This window comes from Neopsephotus bourkii, unplaced genomic scaffold (genome assembly GCF_033783945.1).
Source record: "Neopsephotus bourkii isolate Nb327-2 ecotype Australia unplaced genomic scaffold, CSIRO-AGI_Nbou_v1 NB_53, whole genome shotgun sequence".
Lineage (NCBI taxonomy): Eukaryota > Metazoa > Chordata > Aves > Psittaciformes > Psittacidae > Neopsephotus > Neopsephotus bourkii.
In genome coordinates this window covers 14,648,442-14,673,825 of record NW_026900570.1, presented here as the reverse complement: position 1 = coordinate 14,673,825, position 25,384 = coordinate 14,648,442, and positions in this window count along the sequence as shown.

Here is a 25,384-nt window from a genome sequence, read left to right as displayed (position 1 = left end):
TTGTGATAGTCATAGAATATGATATCATCATAACTTCTGATACCATTTTTTTTTCTTATAATGAGCTCCTAGTTTCAGAATGTTGTTGTTTTTTGAAACCCGCATGTCTGCTTTAGTTCAGACATCCTTTTACCAGTTTGTGGCTGAATACTTCAATAAGAAAAAGGATTGAGTAAATACGCTCTCTCCAGCAGACCAGATGCCATTACACTTATGGTGAAAAGGTAATCCAGTCTGCCTGAAGGAGTCATGAATTTACATAGGGAAATAAACATATATGACAATTTCTTTGAGAAAAGGATATTTACAAAAGGTTTGTACTCTTATGAACAACTTATTAACTTTGGGATAATATGTATTTAAATGGCTACAACATACATAGGGATTCCTTCAGACTGCACCCTGAACCTGTTTATCAGTGCTATACTGCTAAGGGTGGATGCAAAAGCTTAGCACCTACTGAACAGCAGATAGGAGCTACAAATCCTCTTTGTATGTGTACTGTTCTGGGAAATGTAATCAGGAAGAAAGCAGATGTTTTGGTCTTGTGTAGCCAACATATATCTTCTTAACTAATTTTGGTAATTTAATTTTCATTGCATCCCATTTGTTATTGATTTCATGTTTCTGTTGACTAAAAAGACACCACCATTTTACATGGAAGATACACACAATTCCTTCTCTTAAAGTGAGAGGTGATGCTACGAATGAGGATTCAGAAACTGCCACGCTACTCTGAAAGTATGCTAAGGATGTTCTTCTGGGGCAGTACTGGATGTGGCAAAGAGGAAAATAACATCAAAATGAAGGGAATAATTTGGGTTTTGCTCCGTGAACAAAGTTCTGCAAAACATTCCCTTCTTTTTGGCAAAAAACCAAATGTTAGAATGTAATAATATACATCTTCTTCTGAAGCCAGTAAGTACTAAAGCTTTCTTTGAGGAAAAAATGAAAATATTGGCAGAGGCTGTATTTTTTCCTCTGTTCTGTGGGATTGAAAATAACATTACAGAAGCACATAAAGCACCCTCTAAAGCCCATGATGTAAGTAAATGATAATAAACTCCTTGCTACAAAATTGACAAGCAGCCTCACTCTTTCAAAACCTTTTTTCTAAAGTGAGGTACAACTGAGCAAGAGTGAGGCTTTGAGAACCTGTGCTGTTCAGATTGCTCATTAGTGCCTATTTGGAGACAGTCACTCTCAATCTGAAAATTTAAGTGATTCATTGCCTGTCTATGAAGTGCTCATTTTTATTGCAGTCAACAGCTGAAATGTCAGAACCAAAAGAATTTCCATGAGCAGATGTATGAAATGATCCAAAAAGAAAGAGAGGGGAAGGTCAATACCACTTACTTGCATTTCTTTCACGCATTTCTTTATCAGTTATCTTGAAAGAAATAACAGAAATATAGAGTTTCTCTGCAATCTACTGAATATTGTGAAGTTTAGCAGAGTAAAATATACAGTGAAGTGTGCTGTATATTGGAAATCTTTATTTTCTAACGTAGCTATGCCTATATCATAACCAATGACTAATGTTTAAAGTGTCTTGTGTGCTTAAACTGAAACAACCTAGGAAAGCAACATACACTTTGTTACCAGTAGGAGGTATGTTCTTCTCTAAAAGAATTGGACAAAGGCTGGAGAAAGTGACATAGCAGAAAACTATTGCCCAAGAAAAAAAATAACTGTATATTATACATTTATAAGCAGGACCAAATACATTCCAATCTGCAATTTATCGTATTTGCCTGTAGTTTCATAAGCATTAATACTCACTTCACTACATTTATGTATGTTGAAGTAGCCTTTTGTACTGTGGGCCCTTAGAGCTTATGACTGATTCAGTGCGCCAAATCCATCTGAAGTCTGTGAAATAATTCTTACTGACATTTTTTACATAAACTTCTGTTTGGACACCTGTTCTCGGCTTTTATGGCAGATGTGGCTAAACTCTTACTTTTTTCTGTATATTTACTTACAAACCATGTTAATTGTCTTCTTTCTTTAATGGAAACTCTCATAGTTGTCTTCATTTTTAGGTCTAGAAATCCTAAGATCTGCATACTCAGCTTCTGAAGTATATCTACAATGATAGGAATTAAAATATTATGCTACCTGCTCATTAAAATGCATAAAGACACACAAACCTCACAAAGTTACTAGGTTACTTGGAGAGTTTGGACAAACATTTAAAAATATGGATCATTTCCTGAGTTGCCCGTTTCTAGCACCTAGAATCCCAGATGATTGGCCTATCCCACCAGACCTCTCCCATTTGCACTGGCTATAGTGAACTAAAATGAGAAAGTATCTCAATATTTGCTCCTTTTTAAGTGTTATTTGAAGAAATGCACTTGAAAAACACTTTTAATCACAATATTGAATGAAATCAGTGCAAGCCTAAAAATGAGCAATGACAACATACAATTACGCAAGAAGTTCATGTGCTTCACAGAATACTTGTACCTGACCCCAAATCTCACTGGTGTCTAATCATACATCATTTTAAAAAAAATTTTCTTCCCACAGTAGGTACTTCCAGCTCTTATTAAAATGTAGTCATGTAGCTCATGCCTTAGACACCATACTTGGAATCAAAGATAAGTGAATAATTCTCCCACATAGTGTTTATTCGGTTTCACCTCTTTCCAGTAGGTTGGATATCTAAACTGTTGTCATTGTAGTGGATTGTTTTAAGGCCATGAGTTTTAGAAAAAAATATATTTCTTCTTTTAGTAATGATATAAGCTGGTAAGAATTTCATTTAAAATACTTATTTTTGCATATCCTTCACCCCTAAACAGTGAATACCTCTTCACTGGCCAGTTATTAAGGAAATTCTGGTTTTGTTTCATTTGCAATTATAGACCATCCAGAGAAGGTGGGATTTGTGTAACTTAATTTCAGACATCTAGAAACTCAGCACCTAATTTGAGTTAAATTCATTCTAGGTAGTTGCACAAGACATGCAGTTTCAAAGTGATTCATACTAACCCATTTTGGCCAGCTTCTTAATTTTTGTGTTTTATTCATTTTGTTCAAAAACAACATATGTTGCATTACTTATTGGCATGCCAAAGTGTTTTTCTTACTAAGGATTTGTGCCACTCTGTATTCTAGTGGAAACAAGAAGTACATTAAAAATGTGCAAAATCAACATATTTTTATTAATTTAACAAAGCCTTACAGATACAGAATATAAAAGAAAAACTGGCATAGAAAAATGCCTAACTAAATAGAAGTAGTATTGTCTGTAGTGAACAAAAGCACAAACTTTCTCTGGTCATTATGAAGCAGCTATTAAGAAATATTCAGATGCTAAATATGCATTTAGTTGGTCTGCAAAGTGAGTTAGATGTCCACTGTCTTGTGAAACCACTAAGTATGTTGTACCTAACTTGTTCAATGCACTGAAAAAAAAATTAACAGCTGGCACCTCACTTTGGTCTATGAATTCTCTTGTGTACACAAAACTCAGTATTAGTGTCCTTGTCAGGCTGAGATGTGACACTCATGCCTTGTGTGTGTGTAATAGAAAGGCAGCCTTTCGTCTGCTTCAGGAAGCAGACAAGATGTGGATAGTTACCATCTCTAATCAATAAACTAGTCTTATTAGAGTCAAACTGGGAAAAGTTATGGTTCATTTTGCAGATTCAGTTTGCATGACAACTACACAGCTTTTAGTCATTGAACAATCTCCAAGTAACATTATTTGCCTTTCAACCACTTGTTTGTATGTGGTGACAGAAAAACAAAGAACCTATTGAAATTATAAGACTGGATGCCCATAAAAAGAAAAGGCAGAGCAGATGTCTGGATTTATTTTTTCTTTCCATCTTAGTTTTTTAGCTTATTTTTATAAACAGTGATGCAAATCTTAGAGCTTAAATCTCTAAAATCAGCACAGCTGGTCTTCCTAGATCAAATCATACTTAAAAGGCTAAAGTTAGAGAACTATTTGTTCTCTAACTAATATTATTAATTATAAATGTTGGCAGAGGACTCAAGTACAAAGATCTCTTCCTGGTCCAATGATGTGATAGCCCCTGGCAGACAGCACTGGATTACTGTTACATTGAGAGTAGACATAGACATATCATAGGCTTCAAGAGCAAAACCTGGGGAAGACTGTAGCCACTTCTTCATCCACAAACACAAGATATAGATGAACAGCCAGAGAAACAGCCAAAGAGTGTATTCCCTGGCCTGGTAAAGAGAATATTTTTTAGTATGTCTTGTGAGGAATATTATTTCATAGCATGATTAGGAAGTCTGTGTGGAATAAGTTTTACAAAAGGAAGATGAAGGTGGTCAGATTTGGATATCATAACTGTAAGGGAATCTAAGGCCACAGAGGTAAATGTCATACTGAAAAGAGAGACAAGAGTTGAAGAAAGATATTAAGGTTGTCAATAAGCTAAAATCTTCATAGGTTCAACTTTGTTCAAACTTTAGTGACATTAACTATGCCAAGATAACAATTAGATATTTTGTCTTTCAAACTTCATCATAAAAGTTTTAATTTTGCAAAACCAAAGCCAAAGCCAGTTCTTTGAAACCCTGGTATAAACAAAAATCCATATCCAAATTGCAGTATAGATGCTTGACCTCTCTCCCTTTTATCTGCATCGCCTTCCTGATGCAAGTTACAGTTCACACGTTCCAGAAATCCAGTAATTATTAATATCAAAGATAGATTATTTAACAAATAAATACAGATTACATTTTCCAACTCAAATAGGCAAGAATATTTCAGTCAAATGTCCTAGACAGCTAATTTAATATCAGATTTCTCACTAATTTAATGACAATTTGCAACACATATGGGTTTATAACACTGACTTGTCTTCAGGATAGATGCAGATGATTTTTTTTTGTAACAGAGGATTTAGGTGGCTGTTCAAATTGCAGTACACACAACTTGCAGCAGCCACACTGCAATGAATTTTCTTCTGTTTTTTGGAATGTCCATAGTAATTACACTTCACTACAGAAACAAGATGATGTCACCACCCTCCTTCTGTAAAGAAAAAAGAATGAACACTGCTCAGTTCATAGGAAGAGCCATGATTTGGAATTGTTACCAGGAGGGAATCCAAGGCTATGTATGTCCCTATCTAAAGCAACAGCCTTGAAAACGCCTAAGAAGAAGTCAGAGAACTCAGTATTTCCAACTGGCGTGCACTAGATCAATCAGTCTATTGGTCATTTTCCATCCCATCCTAATGTCTCTGATTTTTGCTCTTAAACTGCAGGATATACCTTCCCATCTAACCCACAGTTCCGGACTCATCCCAAGGAACTGAGCTGAAGAAATGTTCTCTGATGTGGCACCGAGTAGAAGATTTAAGAGAAGAAACTGGAGTGAAACATAGAGAGGAGCATATTTTTTTGGTTGCTGTTGACTCTTATTATTTCTGATTTAGTATGAATAGGAAGACCAAAGAAATATACCTTAGCAAATGCATTTTATCAGCTAGAACAATAATACATGTTTAAATGGCAAGTGACTAAGCTGAAGAGGGAGATTATGAGAAAGGTATGTTGGTAAGTATAAAACAGATAAAACTGCCAGTTTCTGCATATTCCAATGTTCCACCTGAAAGTGTCAATTTTTTAACTAAGCCATCTAGAAATACTAAGACGATATACAGTAGCAAAAAAGTGCTTATTGAAAGTTTAAGCTACTTACAAGCCAAATTCCCAAGCAAAGATTAAATCAACAGAGTTAAAGAGAAAATGGCATCATTTCCATAGAGACAGGCAAAGTAAATTAAATTGCCTTACCAGTCTGAAAGAAGCGTAAGTGTGTAAGCCACAGTAAGAAAGACTATTGCAGTGCTTTTTAGCCAGTTCTATGGACTCTTTACTGGGACCGTAGGGATAGAAAAGGGTCAAGATATATTAATTTCAATTATGCTGAAGAAGAGGATTTTAAGTATTTCTTCTTCTTTTGTTTAAGTTGTAGATGTGAAAGTATCAAGAGAGAAGAAAAGTTTTCCTTAAAAAGAGTCTCTTGAGTTATGTTGTGTGGGTTAGTACATAGCATTGTTAAAACTTGGAATATGAATGAAGCCTGTGCTCAAACAACATTTGAGGAATAAAGCTCTGATTAAACTAGTCATGGGTCTCGTTTGACAAGTAGTGAACCAGGACATTGTTGAGGAAGGAATAATCCTGCTTTCCTTTTATAAACCTTACAACATTATTATTCTCAAGATATGACAGAAATAAAACAGATACCTGATCAGAAAATGAACCTTTGCTGTGGCTTCTCTTTCAGATATACCTGAATTTGTAAAACTAACCTCCTTTTTCTTATTTGTCAAAACTAAGTATAAGTTTCTAAAGAAAAGCATTTGAAAAAGAAATTTCTGGAGGTGTAACCTCTAAAAATTCAGGTCAGAAAGTAACATCAAGTCTCTGTTATCCAAATTCTTCTGGAAACTTTGAGAAATAGAGTTAACAGACACCTTGTGTACAAAATGTCCTTTTTTCATGTTGTTAGTCACAGCTGAATTTGTAGTCTATTAACTCTCATTGCTTGTCTTAAGTTTGTATTTTTTCCTTCCTCCCTGTGTTACTAATGGTAACAACAAAGAAGCCATATTTTTTAAGGTGTTAAGAGAATTTCTAATCAAAGAATCCTTCTGTTTAAGCTTCTTTTTTTGGCATGTTTAAGTGTCAGCTGTATTTGAAATATAACAGAGGATTTGTTTATGGAAGAAGTACCAGGAGGAGAGGTTTTGGCTAGGACTTTCAGGGTTCTTGGTACATAGACGCTTGGCTAAAGCTGTGGAAAAATAAAGGCACTACAAAGACATTCCTGGACACCTTTCAAAAAACAGTTGCTATTAGTCATCTGGGACAAGCAGCTGAGGAGATGTAGGGTAGGCTATTGGTCAGACAGTTCAGGACTGTTCAATAATTAATAATCAGTCAGCAAATCCTGGGCCAGTTATTACATTACTAAGGGGTTATGTATTGAATTATGTGCTCCTCATCACATCTTTCAGTGCCAAGCATCACATACTCCTATGTAGTTGCCATAATCCTGATTCCTTTCCTTGTCATCAGTGGTCTTATTTTGTGATGCTGACATAGAAAGCCAAATCATGGTGTTGTCCAACACTGATTTCTCTATCAAGAAAACTTAAAGGCCCATCAGATGGTATCTTTACTGAAGGCTTCTTGACAGACTACTTTCTTCAGTAAGGAAAGGCAGTCAGGTATGCTAGCAGGTCATGTAAGCTTTTTGTTTACTAACAAATTAGGATGGGGACACATCCTTTTCTTTGGCAGTTGTAAGCCTGGCAGAGGAGCAAATGTTTCCAACACTCGAAGCCTGAAAGGTTCCCATATACCTCACTTAAATAAAGAAATCCTTGAATTTTTTTCATCTTCTTTTAAACAGCACCAATAGGAAAGATCATCTTTGATGCATATTTACTGTGTTAACAAACAAAGACAGAAGGCAATTTCCATAGAAACTTGAATAAATCGTTACTTGGCAACCAATCTGGGGAGTCCTTATCATTCCCAGTTAAAAATGGATGTATGTTTTTTTTAACACAGAGCTCTCATCTCAGAATCACATTTAAAGAATGGAATTTATTTTGAGGAAGAGCATGTTTAAAGTTAGTAATATTACATTTATTGCAGCTTAAATTTGGGAAAACCTTCCAAATGGCTACTAGCTTCACTTATAATGATGATGTTTCTACCAAAAAAATTGTTTGTAAATGAAAAGAAGAAATTGGGCAGATGATTGAAACAAAGATAAGAAGAATACAAGGACTACTGAAAGAAATGGATGCTTGATTTATTGACTGCAGAGAAACAAAGACTTCTTTGAGAAGTAGGTATTAAAAACAAAGTGTGAATAACATACTGTGGTCAATCAAAATAAAGTGCAGATCACAGATGAGGATGTTCAGAGAGAATTACCTAACTGGAAAGCAACTGGCAATGAAGGGAATCTAAAATAATCAGTTAAGGGGTTTGTAAACATAAATCTTCTCAGAAAATGTATGCAAACAATCAGGAAAGAGTGAATTTAACTGCATAGTTTCAAGAAAGATCTTGTTAATTAAAACTGTTTTTACACAGTAAAATGTTCCAGCTAAAATTTAGTCTATATTCTGTTTTCCAAAGATCTGAGTGTAACTGAAATGGATGAACTGTATTAATATCAAAAAACTGCCAAGCATGTTGAAAATAATGATAGGATTCCTCAAGAACAAGAAGGGTGCCAAAGTTTCAGGTTGTAAAGAGCCATTGGATAGCAGACAAAGATGACATGGAGAGGAAAACTTTGTCAAACAAATGAGGAAAAGCCTGTAGTTTAGTTGGGTAGATTACACTGCATTATACAACAGTAACACTGATAAAAATGTGTAATATGTTTGAATCTTTTATGGGTATATCTTATTAGAATTTAAAATGAATAAATGAATGGATTGATAAAACAGGAAGATGAGTTTAGGAAAAGCCAGGTTTACTCTTGCTTATCTCATTGTTTGTTTGTTTGTTTTTAAGTTGCAATTATTGATATGTATGGGAAATGCTATTAGAAAACTAAAATAAAAGAACAAATACCATATGTTTTATAGGGATTGAAAATATGCAGATTTTCCATGATATTAATTCCTCAGTGAAAACCTTCTGAGATTTGAGAGTTGGTAATTAGATTTAACAGTCTTGCGATACTGAAAGGAATAGCAACAGTGCCACAGGAAAGCAGCATGAGCTATCCAGCAGTGGAGATGTACACAGCTTTATGCAGCAGTTAAAGAGACTTATGATAAGGAAACAGAAAATAAAGCTTATTTTTAAGGGAAATTCGGTAATTCTTAGGCTTACTTAAGGAGCTGCAACATACCACCCAATTAGATCATATGCCTGGGATTAGTGACTTGATGAAAAGTGGATTTAAGGGAATCTGACAGGAGCAGCAGGAGGAAGTTAGCACTGTATGAACCTTGACCTGAAGTGACTTTGTGTTGGCATGAAGTGTACAGAAGAAAAGATGAGATCAGTGAAGGATGTCAGGGAATACAATGAGTAATGACAGGAAACTATGAGAAATGGACTTACTGGATCAAAACCAAAACTATTTGAGGAATATACTACTTCTGACAATAAGTCTTTACACAACAGGAAGAGATACCAAAGCAAAAAGAGGCGAAAAAGCCACCAAACCCACATGGACTACCTTTCACAAAATCTCATTGAATAAAATGGAAAAGTACAAGTGACCTGACAAAGGAGGAAGGACAGAATAGCCTGAAGTTTTAACTATGAGTGCTCAAAATAAGTCATTTGAGTAAGACATTAACACAGAGACAGAGATAGATGATAGGAAAAATGTGAATTCACACAATAAAATGTGTGGCCTGGCCTCATTAACTGTAAATCACTTTTCAGTTGGTGCATCTAACTGTCTGGAGATGAGTATAAATTACTACATTAGAAAGTTGGCAGTAATGCACAGCAAGTAAGAAAGGAATGTTATGTTCATAAAACACAAAGATGGAGAAAATAAATTAAAAAACCATTACCAAATTTTTTAAGTTACACTTTTAATGGAACTGGAATGAATATATAGTAGAAGACCAGATGTGTCAATAACAAAGAAAGGCAGAGATCCTTATCACTTTGAAAGTACAAAAAATATCAAACAGCAACAATCAGCAATTATAAGAATGGGAGAAAATATGTGGGATGAAAAGCAAAAATAGAACACCAGACATTTCTAGTGCACTAGTCTGTGTCACAGTCACAGAATGGTTGATGATGGAGGGGACCACTGGGGGTCATCTAGTTCAACCTCCCTTCTCAAGCAGGGTCGCCTGGAGCATATTACTCAGGACTGTGCTCAGATGGATCCTAAATATCTCCAAGGAAGGAGACTGTCAGTCTCTGTTCTTCTGTTCTTCTCAGTTCTTCTGTTGCCTCTCATCCTATCACCTGGCACCACCGAGAAAAGTCTGGCCCCATCCTCCTGCCACGCACCCTTCAGGTCCTTAAAGACACTGATCATATCCCTCCTGAGCCTTCTCTTCTGTAGGCTGAAACAGGCACAGCTCCCTCAATCTTTCCTCATATGAATGTGCTCCAGATCTTTACTCATTCGAGTAGCCCTTCTCTGTAGGAGAGGTCTGAATTTCACAGGTGATTAAGGAGGTTATGTGCAAAATGACCAAATTTCCAGAAAACTAGCAGGAAGCACTGGGGGTCTCTGGGGTAGTAAAGTCTTGCAAGGTCAACAGTGCCTGAGTAACCAGATCACTAATACCATATAAAAGGTTAAGATTACCTAAACAATGGTAAAAGAAATACCAAATGAATGAACATAAGGGTAAAAGGTAGATAGGCATTGATTGTTCATCTGGGAGAAGACTGGGGCAGAGAACTGCAGGTAGGTGCAAGAGAAATGAAGGAACAGAAAAAGAGGGGTGATAAGGTGGGCAAATGACACAGCCAGTACTGTCCATATGTATCTGTCAAGCAGCCCTGTACTTGATCACCACAGCTAGAGCAGGAAAATAAACCAAAACCACTATTTTGAACAACCGACAGGAGCCTAACATGTTTCTGCAGCCAGTAGGAAAGATTGTAGAATTCTTCTCTAGGCAGAGTACTAGTATGGATAACCAAAGCACCGCAGCATCACTCTATGGGTGCCCATCCTTAGCCTGGCAGCATCAGCAACTACCCTATATTTTCTAGAAGTGAGTTTCCAAGATGCTGTGCCATATGTCTTGTTGGTTGTAGTCCTGCTGCAAATGTTTAAGTGGATGATAAAAGTTGCTGAAGTTTGTCGTCATGTGCTAGGAGGTAAAGCAAGGCAAGTGCATGACAGTCCTGGTGAAGATGATTATTCCAGAATGAACTTAAATGATATTCACTCCACTGCTTCCTCTGAGGCACAATTCTCAGAAGGAGAAGAAAGGGGAGGAGGAGTGCCTCAACACACTAGGACCTTTCGCTTATTTTTTTTTTCTAGTGTCTTCAGAATTACAGAGGCACAGAATTACAGTTAAAGACTTTTAATATTGTTGCAATTGGAAATGGATAAACCTCAGCAAATCTAGTTCTGTTCTTTGTCAGTCTAAAAAGTGCTTCCTATTATGTATTTGCTTACATCTTTCTTATTCTCCTACTAAGGTCCCAAGAGACAGGGCTTTACTACTTTTCAGAAAGGTCTATAGCTCATCAAAATCACAATCAGGAAGATTTTCCTCTCAAATTTGAGTTGGGTTTTGGATTTTTTTTTTTCTCGCTACTAGGACTGCATTTCTCCTTATTTGTATTTCTAACAGTCATGTAAAAATTACAAACAAAAACTAGGACAATGCTATACTGACTGATTATTTCAACAACTAATAGGCTATCTCCTACACAACAGTTTCCTACCCCAAAAGATTTACACTTTTTTTCATTTTTATTATCCTAAAAAGTTCTGTCACTTCTCTGTTTTCATGCCTATTAAATATTGGAAGACCTCTGTTGTACTTCCCGTAGCCATTTCCAAACTAGCATATGTATGTGGGGCTCTAAATCTTCTCTAGGAAGTCAGTCTTTGGCTCTCTCATCATTATAATTTCTTTTCTCAGATCTCCCATCAATAATATCCACAGAAACACGGTATTCAGAAATGAACGTAGTATCGCAGCACAGCTTTCCAGAAAAGCAATGTTACCACGCTGTTCTTCCATACAATGCCTTTTCTTATGATAAATGGATCCTCAGATCTTGTTATTTATCCAGTGCAGGCAGCAGTGAATGACCTTTAAGCAAAGAAAAGAACTTTAAAAGAGAATGCAGTTCAACACATGTGGGTAGAATATTTTTCAACTATTTCACAGTAAAGACTTAAGAATATGCAGAAATGAACCAAATAGTTTTCTCTATACATTCCATTTCAAGTGACAAAACCATCATCATTTGAATTTGCAAATAGGGCCACAACTACAGACACAACTTGGGATCATTTGAGTTAGTCACATAGCCTTTTTTTCTCATTATCTATTTTCTTATGCATTTTATTCAGATTTACAAGCATGTTCAGAGACTGTGCTGAGCACCAGTGTAAGATTCTGAAAAAAGTGAAGCTCTGCTCTTGCACGCCTTGGTCAAAATATGCCCCTAACCATTTGCTTAATAGCTCTTCTCTCTCCAGAGTAACACATAAAGCCTGTTTAGTAATGCAATGGATCTGCTCTAATCATAGCGGAAGATGAGTGCCTACATGCCACATTTAGTTTGCAAAATCTCCACCATGATTTTGCTGAATGACTGTTTGCTTGAAGATTTGAGTGGTACTCTGACATGAAGCCACAGCTGCTCCATATCTTGCACAGAGCTATGTGTTTAAAGTAGTATAATGTGACTGATACTCATTTTTACAGTTGCAGCTACTCACTAATGCTTACCTTGGACTCACAGTGCTCCAGTCAGGATTTCCTATTGATTCTGCTTAGACTGGAAATAAAACACAACACAGACCAAGTTAACATAAGAGATAGCAAATAGAAGGCAACACCCAGCCTGAATAGGAGTTTCTGTTATGGCTCAAGCTCCTCCAACTGAGCATTTTTGTCCCCAAGATATCACCAGCAGTTGCTGACCATGGCTTCTGAAGACCTCTTGGGAATTTTTGTACCTGGAAACCCTTTAAGAAACTCAACCTTCAATAGGGAAAGACAGTAAAATGATGTGGAGAATAAACTTGCCTCCTCTCCTAGATTTAGCAGGATACTTAGAGATTTCATCATCCTGAATTTGAGTGCTGTCAATAATAAAATATTTAGCATGATTTCTCTGGAATACTATGACATCCCAGAAAGCATGAAAACAGAAAAAGAACAAGAATGGAAGAAAACTTCATAATGTTACCTTCTTCAACTTTGGTTTTAAAAGATGTTTGGGGTTTTTTTTTTTCTTAAATATTAGAAAATTATGCATTTAAAAATTATAGAATCATAGAATAGGGTTGGAAAGGACCTTAAGGTCATCTAGCTCCAGTCCCCCTGCCATGGGCAGGGACACCTCACACTACACCATGCCACCCAAGGCTTCATCCAACCTGGCCTTGAACACTGCCAGGGATGGAGCATTCACAACCTCCCTGAGCAACCCATTCCAGTGCCTCACCACCCTAACAGGAAAGAATTTCCTCCTTATATGCAATCTAAACTTCCCCTGTTTAAGTTTTAACCCATTACCCCTTGTCTTGTCACTACAGTGCCTAATGAAGAGTCCATCCCCAGCATCCCTATAGGCCCCCTTCAGATACTGGAAGGCTGCTATGAGGTCTCCATGCAGCCTTCTCTTCTTCAGGCTCAACAGCCCCAACTTTCTCAGCTGGTCTTCATACAAGAGGTGCTCCAGTCCCCTGATCATCCTTGTGGCCCTTCTCTGGACTTGTTCCAACAGTTCCATGTCCTTTTTATGTTGAGGACACCAGAGCTGCACACAATACTCCTCAACTGTAATGGACCACAATTCACAGAGAGGCTTGTACTGGCCCCACAAGATCAAAGAATTATTGTGATGTGGATGTGTTGTTTCCTTATGCAGTGCTTCTTAAGTTGCATAAAGTATAAGTTTTTAATCACAGTATTTGCGATGACTTTTGTATACCTTTGTTATGAGTTTTGTGTACTTTTGCTATGACTTTTGTATACCTCCATGTACAGAGGTAATGCAGAGAGGAAGGAAGCAGTGCAGGAGGGAAAATAAAAGTGTATTAATATGTTTTTCTTCTGAAGTATTGGCACTTTGTGCAAATCACGTTTTGTAGAATTATTGCTATTTTATTATGTGTTTCACAATATATGCTTGCAAAAGAGTTGACAAAGGTAGCATAACAAAGGGAGGAAGAAAGGATGCAAAACAAACGGAAGGCAACAAATTAAATCCTAAAGTGGGAATAAAACATTTCTCACCAAGTAATTTCCAATATTCAAAAGGTCAGACAAGAGATGAGGATAAGTGCAAAGATACCGACAACACAGAAATAAAACAATGGCTGACGTAGTTTGATTCAGACTACATTTGCCCTTTATCTGCAAAAGAACAGATGCTGTAGCTGTTCCAAATTATGAAATTGTAGCTCCAAAACACATTCCACTCTCCACTAAGCAGATTTAAATTTTTAATTAGTGTCTTTATGTTCTAGGTAAGTCAACTACTTTTTCACTGGAAGAACAGATTCCCATTCTTTCTATCAAGGCACAGGTCTTAGAAAACACTCCATTTACTTACAATGAGTTGCGAGTGACCACTTAAAACAGGTCCTTAGCCATCACGCAGATAGGCGTAACACTTATCAAAAAGCATAGAAAGTCACACTGTCAAAAGAACAGTTCTCTCTTTGACAGATTTACCAGAAATTAACTCTTTTAGCGCAACTGATTCCCTGATGTTTGATAGACTGTAATGCTGGCAATCCTGACCTAAACCACATGGTCACTCAGTTTAAGAGGTTATAAATTTATTATTTAGTTTAGAAACAAAGCACAATGAAAACGCTGTTTTTTAATAATAATAATAATAATCTTCTGATGTCCAGAAAAGGAGAAAACCAAACAATATGTCATTTATTTTTCAAATTCTAAAACTTTTCTTGAGAGCAGATGATAATGTTCACTCTGAGAAACCTCAGCTTCCAGCTGACATAGAAGTTGTGACTGGAAAGGCATAGGAATTCTGCCACTTTTCCTTCCTACTTCATCCATTAAGATAGAAGGGCAGAGAGAAAGAAAGAAACAGAATATCCAGTAGAATTTTGTGTCTCAATTACTCACTTTTAGTGTGAAATATAGCACTATATCTGCATTTATGCAATAAGCATTTCAGCGGGGATTGAGGAGGATGACAATTTCTGAGGGAATCAGTAAAGAATCATGAAGATTCCTATAAAGTACAGGGCTGCTTTAAAAGGCATAGCCATAATAAGAAACACATCTAAATAGCCATGATGCTGCATAGTTTATATTTTCAAACCTTTTCCATGTATAAAATTACGCTTACTGATATAGAGGCATGGCTTCATTTCATATGCACCCTGTACTTGCCCCACTGTGCCTACAGGAATGTTGTAAAGACAGAAGCTTTACTTGGGGTGGCATGAATAAGGGGAAACTGAGAAGCAGATCAATGCTAATGCAATTACAGGAAAAAAAAATCTTAATTTTATATCATAGCATTGCAGAAGTTGAAGTGGATTTGAAGAAGGACTTATTGATACAAACAAGAGAACTAAAGGAATATACACACAAACACCACAATTACCAGTGAAGGGAGATGACCAGAGGAAATCATTCAAACTGTCAGGCAGAAAGATGAGAATACAGTGACAAATGAACTAAGCATGACTGATTTCTGGAAAGAACAATGGGAATGGTAGGTATCATACAACACTTTGGCAAAGTAGATTGAAAAAAGAATATATGAATGGAGTGATGTGATTAATCAAAGTGAAGTGCAGACCATGGAACAGGAAGCTTAGAGAAGATTGAGAAAATTACCTAATTGGAAGAAAGCACCAGGAAAAAGAACAAGATCACCGATCATTAGCTAACAAGCTTTACAAATTAGTACCCTCAATTTGAAATACACATATGAGTAGCTAGGAAAAGATGTATTTACTAGATAAGGGTAAGAAGGATTCACTTAATTAACAAGGTGGAAAATGTTTCACACTAGATCAGGCTCACATTCAGGTTTGATGTTCCTAGAGAATGTACACAACACAGGGATGCCATAGCAAGTTCCTATCCCTTTGGAATGGACCTGCATTAGCCCATGGAGTAAAAGGAGGGCAGGCTATCCTAGCTATTGCAGAAACTTGATAATTTCTTGCAAATGAGTTCCTGTATCAGAAAAACAGAGCCTGAGGAAAGAAGGCAGGCCTGCCAGCAGAGCAGAATAGCCTTTTTCAAGAAAAATGATTCAAGACCTTACCGGAGGGGATTCCTCCAAATGTTTTGAAACAGTCTTTAGATGAAATTTATCTGAGATTGGAAAAATAGAAATAGTGTGATGCATCAATTTGAGAGGGAGAAAACTGGGGGAAAGGACATTTTTTGTACTTGATAAGACTGTCAACATGTAGTTCAGTAAGAATGTTTCTCTGGTTATGATTTAATAAACACCTATAAACTTACAATTTTGGGTCAGATATTTTGCTGATATGGCAATACAGAGTTTTATGAAGCTCTGAGAGTACTGCCAGCAGAATTCAAATTCTGCAGGATCAAAACATTTTGTTCAAATGTAGAAACCAGATACAAGTTTTCTAAATCTCATGTAATCTTTTAGCTTTTTAAATTCCTTTTGCACCCCACACATTACCAAAAGCATCTGTGATATTCCTGTTATTTACAGTCAGGATACACGACGTAGGCATGTTTGAAAGTTTGTGGGTTTTCTTTTGAACTTGAAAATTTTGACCAAATAGTACTTTGTATCACTATGCTAGAATCAAATTGAATAGACTGTTAGTATCATCTAAAAAAACGCACTATGTCAGATGATTAATTGTAGTGCTGTAAATGCAGGAAAAAAAACAATGTGATTATTCATGTTGTCTTGCGCAAATAATCTTTCATTTGCAGCTGAGCAAACTGGAGGCGATAGGTGGCTTGGGTTCTATAGAGGGCAAGAGTTATGAGGATATAAATGTTAAGTATTTTTATTTTCATTATTGCTACCAGTTCCCACAAGAAATCTGGCAAGAAGTGAGAGGCTGCACTGCTGCTCAATTCCAATATAAAAAGTTCTGGCCAACTGACTATCTAAGAAATTCTTCTTTTTTCCATACAATCTAGTGGCAGAAGAGGATACAAACAGAGGAAACAGTTCAACCAACTCTAATTAATAGGAATTCATTCAGGCAATCAGGTGGTCTTCAATTAGGTGAATGTATGCAACACCTGGACTGATAATATTCTAAGCATCTGCTCCTCATTATTTGAGAATCTACAGAACATAATGGAATAAATTAAAGCCTTCAAAATACTGTTTTTTTTCTCTGACTAGCAAAGGATTAGCAAAAAGCAAGCAAAGGATAATGAAAAAGTCTTGCAGTGCTTTTCTGGCTAATATAGATTTAATACTAGGCATAACTTAAATACCTCTCCACTTCTCTGCTCCAGAACCGAGTACCTACAAAGCAGAGCAGTTTTGTTGTTTACATATGGATTTTGACAACTTCATCCCTACCTGATGTAAACTGCAATATGGAGGAACTGTCTTTCAGGGATATTCACACGCTAAAGGAAGCAAGTGCATGAGCTTAGAAGATGTATTAAATCAGGATAGTCCGATATCTCCACTCAAAACTGCTATTAGAGCAGACCTTGTAGACCTCTTAACAAAGACCTAGTTCTAGGCACCTGCAGCTTTACACTGTCAGTCTCCTGTGAATTATGCAACAGGGACACTAATCTACATTTGAAGGGAGTTTAGACATCTGCATTCTGCCTTCATCTCAAAAGTACTACAAATTCTTTGTACCTGTCTCTGCACAGACTTGTTTCATCAAGGTAACATCTGATGCATTTGGCATCCCAACTGCTACTCCATTTCTGTTCTGCTGGTGTTTTACCAGGTGTACTTCTGGTGCTTTTGAATGAGGAGACATTAAATTACTCCTCTGAGTGTATATGTTTTCATGCACAAACTCCTCCAAGACCATGTATACAGACCCTCATATGGAAATCTCTGTCAATGGAGACATATAACCTAATATATGGAGACATACAACCTAAGGAGTCTGTATAACCTAATACCTAATTTTTAAAACCTTAGATCCCAGCTTAGACCTCTGCCTGGAGAAACACCAGTCATAGGGCACAATGGCAAAAACTGCCATAATTCTGGTACCTCGGGACTGAGGGATGAAGGTGATCTTGCCTTTGTTTTCTTTCCTGTTTACGTAGAGCAATACCACCTTCTTCTCCACCTCATTTTAGTTACACTTAGTCTCCCCAGCATCCATAACTGCCAACTAGCAGCATAATAATCAGGTCCCCACTAATTAAATAGCAACAACCAAGACCTATAACTATTGGAAGGCAAGGAAAAATGCTTACCCAGATCTGGGTCTTCAGGTAGATTCTGAAGCATCAGCTACAGCAGCATTCCAGATGAGGTCATGGAGACTTTTTTTGTGCTCACAAGATGCAACATACCTAAAAAATTAAACAGAGCCTTCCTGACAGCTAGAAAATATCCAAAACAATGTAATTCATATACTGCTTCAGTTTACTACCTTCTGTAGCCTTTTCAGATTTAAGATTTGCTGATAAGATCATTTGCCACTGTTTTTTTAACTATGACAACATTTACTGGAACATGCAAACCTGGATTTCTTCAACTTTTATCTTACATTTTATGCTGCTGTTAGTGATCCGAAAGCAGCCTTTTGATTTTCAGGTCTCCTGGGCATATTGAAAATGAAGAGCTTTTTACAAAATTGAGTGTTCAGTAGATTTTAAAGCTATTACAGATTTACACCAGCACAACTGAAAGCCAAACTCGGCTTTCTGTTTGTCATTACTTACTGAGTTTATGAATGGCCTGGCTGATGTCGTCCATGATTTATGATACAAATATCGCTTGTACACTGCCAAATATTCAGAATGCTGTGCAGTTATCACTGCTGCACAAATGGCAGGAACATTTCATCCAAACCCAGATACGAAAATATCTGAATTCTCTGTCAAAGGAAAGAAAATACATGGATTATTTTCACCAGTCCTAATAATGTGTGCTTTTTTATTGTCTTTGAGCCTTGATGATAGCTGCGGCTATATGGATGAGTTCCTGTATGAAATACACTTTTGAGTTATTTACTGCTCCCTCAATACACCTACTAAAACAGCAGTGTTTGTGGATTAAAGCAAAGATCTTTCTTGCACTGTTCTGTTCAGTTATATTCCTACGTGGCTGAGTAACTGCTTAGCAATCTTCTTGCCCTGGATGTTCTGACACTTTGTAGCAGTGGGAAGTCATGGAGAAAAACACAGGGGTTCTCAGCAACTTTCAGCAGTAATGCTGTCATGCGTCTAGGTACAGCACCCTTGAACAGACTCCATCAACTGACCAGCACGGAGATGGCCCCCTGAAACATGCTTAAAAAGAGCATCTGTGGTCTTTGATGCTGAGCTTTTTATTCAGGGGGCAAGGAGAAATATTACTAATCATGAATAATGAGGAAAATATGTTATTATTAAAGCCTTCCTGCTATTAATTTGATGTCTTCATTCTAGTGAGAATTCACCCAGATTTGTCTTACTCCACTAGTGGATATTTAAGGAGCCTATATATAAAAGAGGTCAGTAATTCTTCAGTCTCTGCCCAGCTCTATGTTGCATCTCTCTTCAACAGCAAGAAAATGTAAATCCTAAGTCTTTAAAAGCTTGATCCCATTCTCTGTTGGCCAGTTTATGTTTTCAGGTGGCAGTGGGATGTGATTAGTACAAACCAATATGGATGTTTTACCAGACATGCATGAAAATCCGTTAATTCCTATTGTACAGTGTCTTTCTCTGTGCTGTTATTTATTAGCTAGTGGTTATTCCTGCTAGACTGACTTCTTGCTATGCAGAGCAGGGCTGTCTCTGAAGGTTTTGCTTTTAAAGTGTAGTACTGGGCAGCTAGAGACAACCAGGTTCTCTTGAGCTCCTGATGGCTTATTTCTTATTGCAAGAAGCTTTATGACATCTTTGTTTCTAAAAAGGATTAGGTAAAAAGAAGAACTGTTTAGATGATGAAGTCTCTATTCCTTTTACTATTAAAAAATAGGGAACAAGAAAACAACATTGTAAAAATAACCCACTAAAACATTATAGCAGGCTTTGAAATCTCAAAAAATAATCTTTTATGTGAATGTTAAAAAGGAGAATAAATTTGATTTTCATTCATCTGAATACTACACATAAAGTGCAAACGTTCTATTTATCAGGCTGGTCGGAACATGACTAATAATAAACCGAGAGATGAGATTCTTATGATTACTGTCTAATAAACAAGAATTCTCTCTTACCTTTCTTTATGCTATTTTCTATGAAGCAGAAAGAAAATGCATTTTTATATAGTTACCCTTATTCACTCCCCCAATCTCTTTTTAAAAAGCTTATCACTATTTCAGGGAAATTGCTGAAAAATTGAGTGCTTAGAAAACTAAGAAGAGATTTATGTCAGGAAGAGATAAGTTGCCCCCAGGTCTGCGCACCTCATTTCTACAGGGATTTTTTTAGGAGAAAATCCTCAGGTAACCTGATTATATCTGTAAAATGTCACATGCTTAAGATAGTACCTTCTTTTTAAAAAGTTTACCATATTGTAAACATTTCAGAAGGGGGTTTTTGTTGCTTTTAAGTTTGGTTTGCTTAGTGGTTTTTCCCTCCCTATGGATAATCCCAAGAGGGAACCCTGGTGTTAAACTGAGGAACTACAGATGATTTGCATAGCTTTTATATATAGCTCTTTCTGTGCTCTTCAGAATGTATGACGTTGTAGCTTTGCAAAAGAAGTTTTTCATAAAATTCGCCAATGTTTTCTACCACAAGGAATTTTTCTAAATGTCCTGGGTTCAGCGGTAGCAGTCATTTTTCTCCTTTTAGTAGCTGGTGCAGAGCTGTGGCTTTGACTTTCAGCACTGGTTAACACTGATGTTTTTAGTTGCTGGTCAGAATGTTTAGACTGACCAAGGACTTTTTAAGCCTCATGCTCTGCCAGGGAGGAAGGGAAGCCGGGAGGAAGCAGAGACAGGACACCTGATCCAAACTAACCAAAGAGGCATTCCATACCACAGCACTTCATGCCCAATATGTGAACTGGGAGCAGTTACCCGCAAAGGCTAGATCACTGCTAAGTCGGGCTCTGTATTGGTCAGCAGGTGATGAACAGTTGTATTCTCTTCCCTTGTTATTTCCCTTATCATTATTATTATTGGTGGCAGCAGTAGTGGTTTGTGTTATACCTTAGTTACTGGGCTGTTCTTATCTCACCCTGTAGGAGTTACATTCTTTCGATTCTCCTCCCCATCCTTCCAGGAGGGGGCCAGGGAGGGGAGAGGGGGAGTGAGACAGAGAGTGCATGGTTCTGATTTATGGCTGGGCTTAAACCATGACGCTAAACTTTTGCAGTTCTGTGTTCAAAAGAAGAAGGAATAATCATCGGAGCAAAGGCCACTGAGCAACTTTTTCTCATTCCATGCACCTGCACAGTAGCACAAGGCTTACTCCTTCTTGTTCTAGAACTCTCTTTCTGCCTCTCTTCTGGCCACTCTCAGTGTGTCCCTGGCACGGTACTGGCTCTCATATGGGAGTGGCAGGAGCCACAGAGCCAGGGCATGGCGTGGCACTGGGACTTTACCTCTGGGTGCTAGCTACTGGATTCATTTTGCTTTAGAGGAAAAATGAAGTCTCCATCACTTTTCAGAGATAAAACAGATTGGATCTGAAACAGGAATTGTGCTGAGCTTGATGCTCCGGAAGCCTCATATACCTGTGAATGTCAGAGGAAAGCTTGGCACTTCTCTTCCCAGGACAGCAAAGGATGGTAGGACATGGATCTAACCTAGAGTTTCCAATCATGGCCCTAGATGTGGATCCCTGGTGAGCACTTGGGCTTTAAGAGGAGTCACTCAATGAACTGAAGCTACTTAAAAAGTACCTGCTGGTGCAAGAACATAGTAAATCATACTAAAATTATTATGTAATTAGTAAAAAGGGTAAGGGAGATTAATTAGAAGCACGGAAGATATTTAGGTGTTAGGCCTGACAAAGTGTTCCCCTGAGTACTCACAGCAGTAGCCAGAGCAGTCTCAGAACTATTCGCAATGATTTCTGAAGGTGCTTAGAAGACAGTCTAAGGAATGGAAAAAGGCAAAGACAAAATCCTTCTCAAAGACGAAAAAAGTGTATCCAAGGGATAGCAACTATTCAATCTAACTTCAGTACCCCAAAGATAGTGAAATAAATCATTAAATAATCTATGATTTCATTAACACCAAGAAGGAAATAAGAACCGTTTAACATGCATTTGTCAAAATCAAATTGTGCTCTTGCAATAAGATTTCCTTCCTTGACAAAGTAATTGTTTGAGTCGATGAGTGGGAAGCATGAAATGTGACATATCTTGTCCTTATTATGGCTTTTGACACAGACCAACATGCCATCCTCATAATCAAGCTAGAGAAATATATTCTAGACCAAACTGTTGTACAGAAGTTTGAATAAAGAATAGTTCAAAGTCTGTTTTCTATCGAAAGGATATTAAATAGATTGTTACAGAGACCAGTCCTACGTCTTAAATTTTTCAATATTTTCATTAAGGTGAAAAATTATACAGAGAATATATTGGCAAATTAACATATGACACCAAACAGAAACCTCTCTGGATAACAGAATTAAAATTTAAAATTATCTTAACAACTTTGAGAAATCATATGAAAGAAGTTGATATATGATGTGTTATGTATGAGGTACATCACATGAGAGATGAAAAGACTGAATGCATAAATGCAAAATACAGAGTTAAAAGCCAAAAATTACTTTAGGAAAGGATTAAAAGTATATTGTAAATCACAATGCTGCCTCTAAAAGGGCGAATCTCTTTCTGGCACATATGAAATGTGCTTTTATAACAATTTTACTGTATCTGGGTCTATATTTCTACTATGTATATTGATCAAGGCCTCTGTTTTTAAACACTACAGCTGCATCCTTTTACTGGGCAAAATGAAAACACGATCCCTAGAGAGGGGTGAAAAGCAGAAATTCATAAGGAAGAAAAATTGACCAAGAATGACACAAACAGCTTTAGACAAAGAAAGACTGCCTTGGGTGATGGACTAGCTGCTAGAGCTGCAGGCTGCTCACTTTGTTGTGGTGAGTGAAGGTGATAAGATTTGCATGAAAAAGAGTTTGGGAATGAGCTCTTCACAAGCCCTCGGGCAATGAGTTGAAACCTTGAAGGACAGGAAAGGTAAACAAGGAAGCCTTGGGAGGATGGGCCAGGATGTAGTTGTGGCAGGAATCTCAGTTGGAGGCCAGAGGATGTGGGGGTTGTGAGAGGGTCTGCAACACTATGATTGGACTATTTACCTGGAGAGTTTTACAGGGGCCAATGAGATCGAACACTGTATGTATGTGCAGACTGGGAAAGTACTGAACAAGGGGATAAAAAGGGGCCTGGTGGTAATAAACGAAGACTTGAGTCTCTGCATCAACTTGAGCCCGTGCTGTGAAATGCCACACTTTTGTCTACACGGGAGATCTCACCTATTACAGCAGCAGCAAACATCATTCAAACTGTGCATTCCCTTTGCACAGTTTTCTACAGATATTGCTTTTTAGTCCTTCTCCCTTCCATTCCCATACCTCTGCCCTGCTAGGAGAAGTACTGATCTCCAAGATTTTTACATTTACTCTGCAGCTCTGCCATACCTCCCTCCTTCAGCTCATGGAAACCCTAATGCTTTCCCTGCCTCTTTTCCCTATCCACACTTCCGTAATTCCTCTTCCTATCCCCTCAATTACTGTAGTAATTAACTCCAGTGCAAATAGTAAGAGAGAAAAAGATCAAGATGAGACTTAAAAGACTGTAGGGAAAGAACGGGAGACCAAAAAAAAAAAAAAAAAAAAAGAGTTGTATAGTAGAAGGAAGAGAAAGAAAGGTAAACAACAATCAAATTCATGTTAAGAAAGCAAAGAGAAGGAACAGGTAGTGAGATCATTTGGAAGATGTAGGCAGAAAATGGTGAAGGAGTCAGATGATGACAGCATACTTTCCTTCAGAGCCTGCCACTGGATTCAGCATTTACAGGGCTCATCCCTCCTCTTTGCAGTAAAATCCAGCATAACCCACTAGCAAATTGTTTCTTTTTCTTCTTTCTAAATATAAAGTTCCACAAAGACTACCATTATTATTCCCATCAGTTCCCCTATTTGAAAACACAAGGGTCTGCTTTGAGTCATTCCAACACTTAGAATTTTTGTTTTCTCACTTAATTTTAAAGTAGTAGGAGGTGTATTTTTAAAAAGTTATTGGAAGATGCTAAAAATGTCTTCTACAAATTTGAAAATCAAACACTCTGGTTAAAAAACAGCAAAATTAAAGAAATCTCATCATAGACACTTTGATACTGTTTCTTTAACTGCTTGTTAACCAATCATTAACTTGCCTCTTAAACACTTCTTTGTATTTTTTTCATGTAAGCTGTGTTTCCTTATACAACTGCTGTCTGAAGAATAACAGAGCTCTTATTTAACCTTTTGCTCCTAACTACAGTTATACTTTTTCGAATTTATATAGGCACCATTCACTATCACACTTAAAATATATCACACAGAGAGTCTTACCTCTGTGTGAGAACATGCCTGAGATTAAGGACGTGAAAGTTCAGGGGAAAATGGGCTCCGATATTCAAGAAACTAGAGGTTTATTATTATTTAACACATTTTCATACAGTTATATACTTCATCCAATCTTTTCTCCTGTCTTTTGTATAAACGTTGTGTTGCTCCACCTCTTCTTCTCACGGGATTTAAGAGGGTTAAGGGACATTCAGATAATCTGCATGTTATCTCCATCAAAGGATATTCCCAATTCTGTAAATGCCAAGGTATCTCTTCATATATTTTTCTGCTGTAATATCAGATGCTGTTATGAATAACAGCAAAGGTGAAAGTTGCAAAAAATGTAATTTCCTCTCCAAGAATGATTATGTTGAAACAAGCAGAGTTTAGAGGAAGAAATGGTATCTGTTATTAGCCTGATTGATAAAGTTGGAAAAATCAGCTAAATTTTAGGTCTATCAACCTCTGAACTATGCTAATTCTTCTACTAAATGATATTATCACCCTAAAACCTTGCACCTATAAGACATTAAAGCATTGCTCAATTTGACACTTTTGCTGGAAAACATTGAATAAATCTTCAGGATAATCTCCCAAGACAGAAGATATATCAAGTCAATTTAACAGCTCTTGTCTTTAATTTGAAGTATTCTTTATTCTAAAAGCTAGAGTTTATTTAAGAATATACCTCAGGATTCTTAGTTTCAGTGGAACCAAAACTCTTCCTCTGTTGACTTCCTGAATGCATTAAATGCTCTTCTAAATTAGAGCCTCTGGATGTCTCTGCAGTTCTCTATAGCTCAAAAGTTTTCAACAGGTATACATGCCAAAACAGTGAAACGGTTGGAGCATTCCAAATTAAATTTGTAGTGCTTTAGGACTAGCATTGCCAATGCAGAATTCAAAGAAAACCAGTCTGCTTTATATCCTTTCTGTCAGAATGATTGGCTGAAAAACTCGAGAAGAAGAAAGAAAGGAAAAAAAACCAAAACAAAACA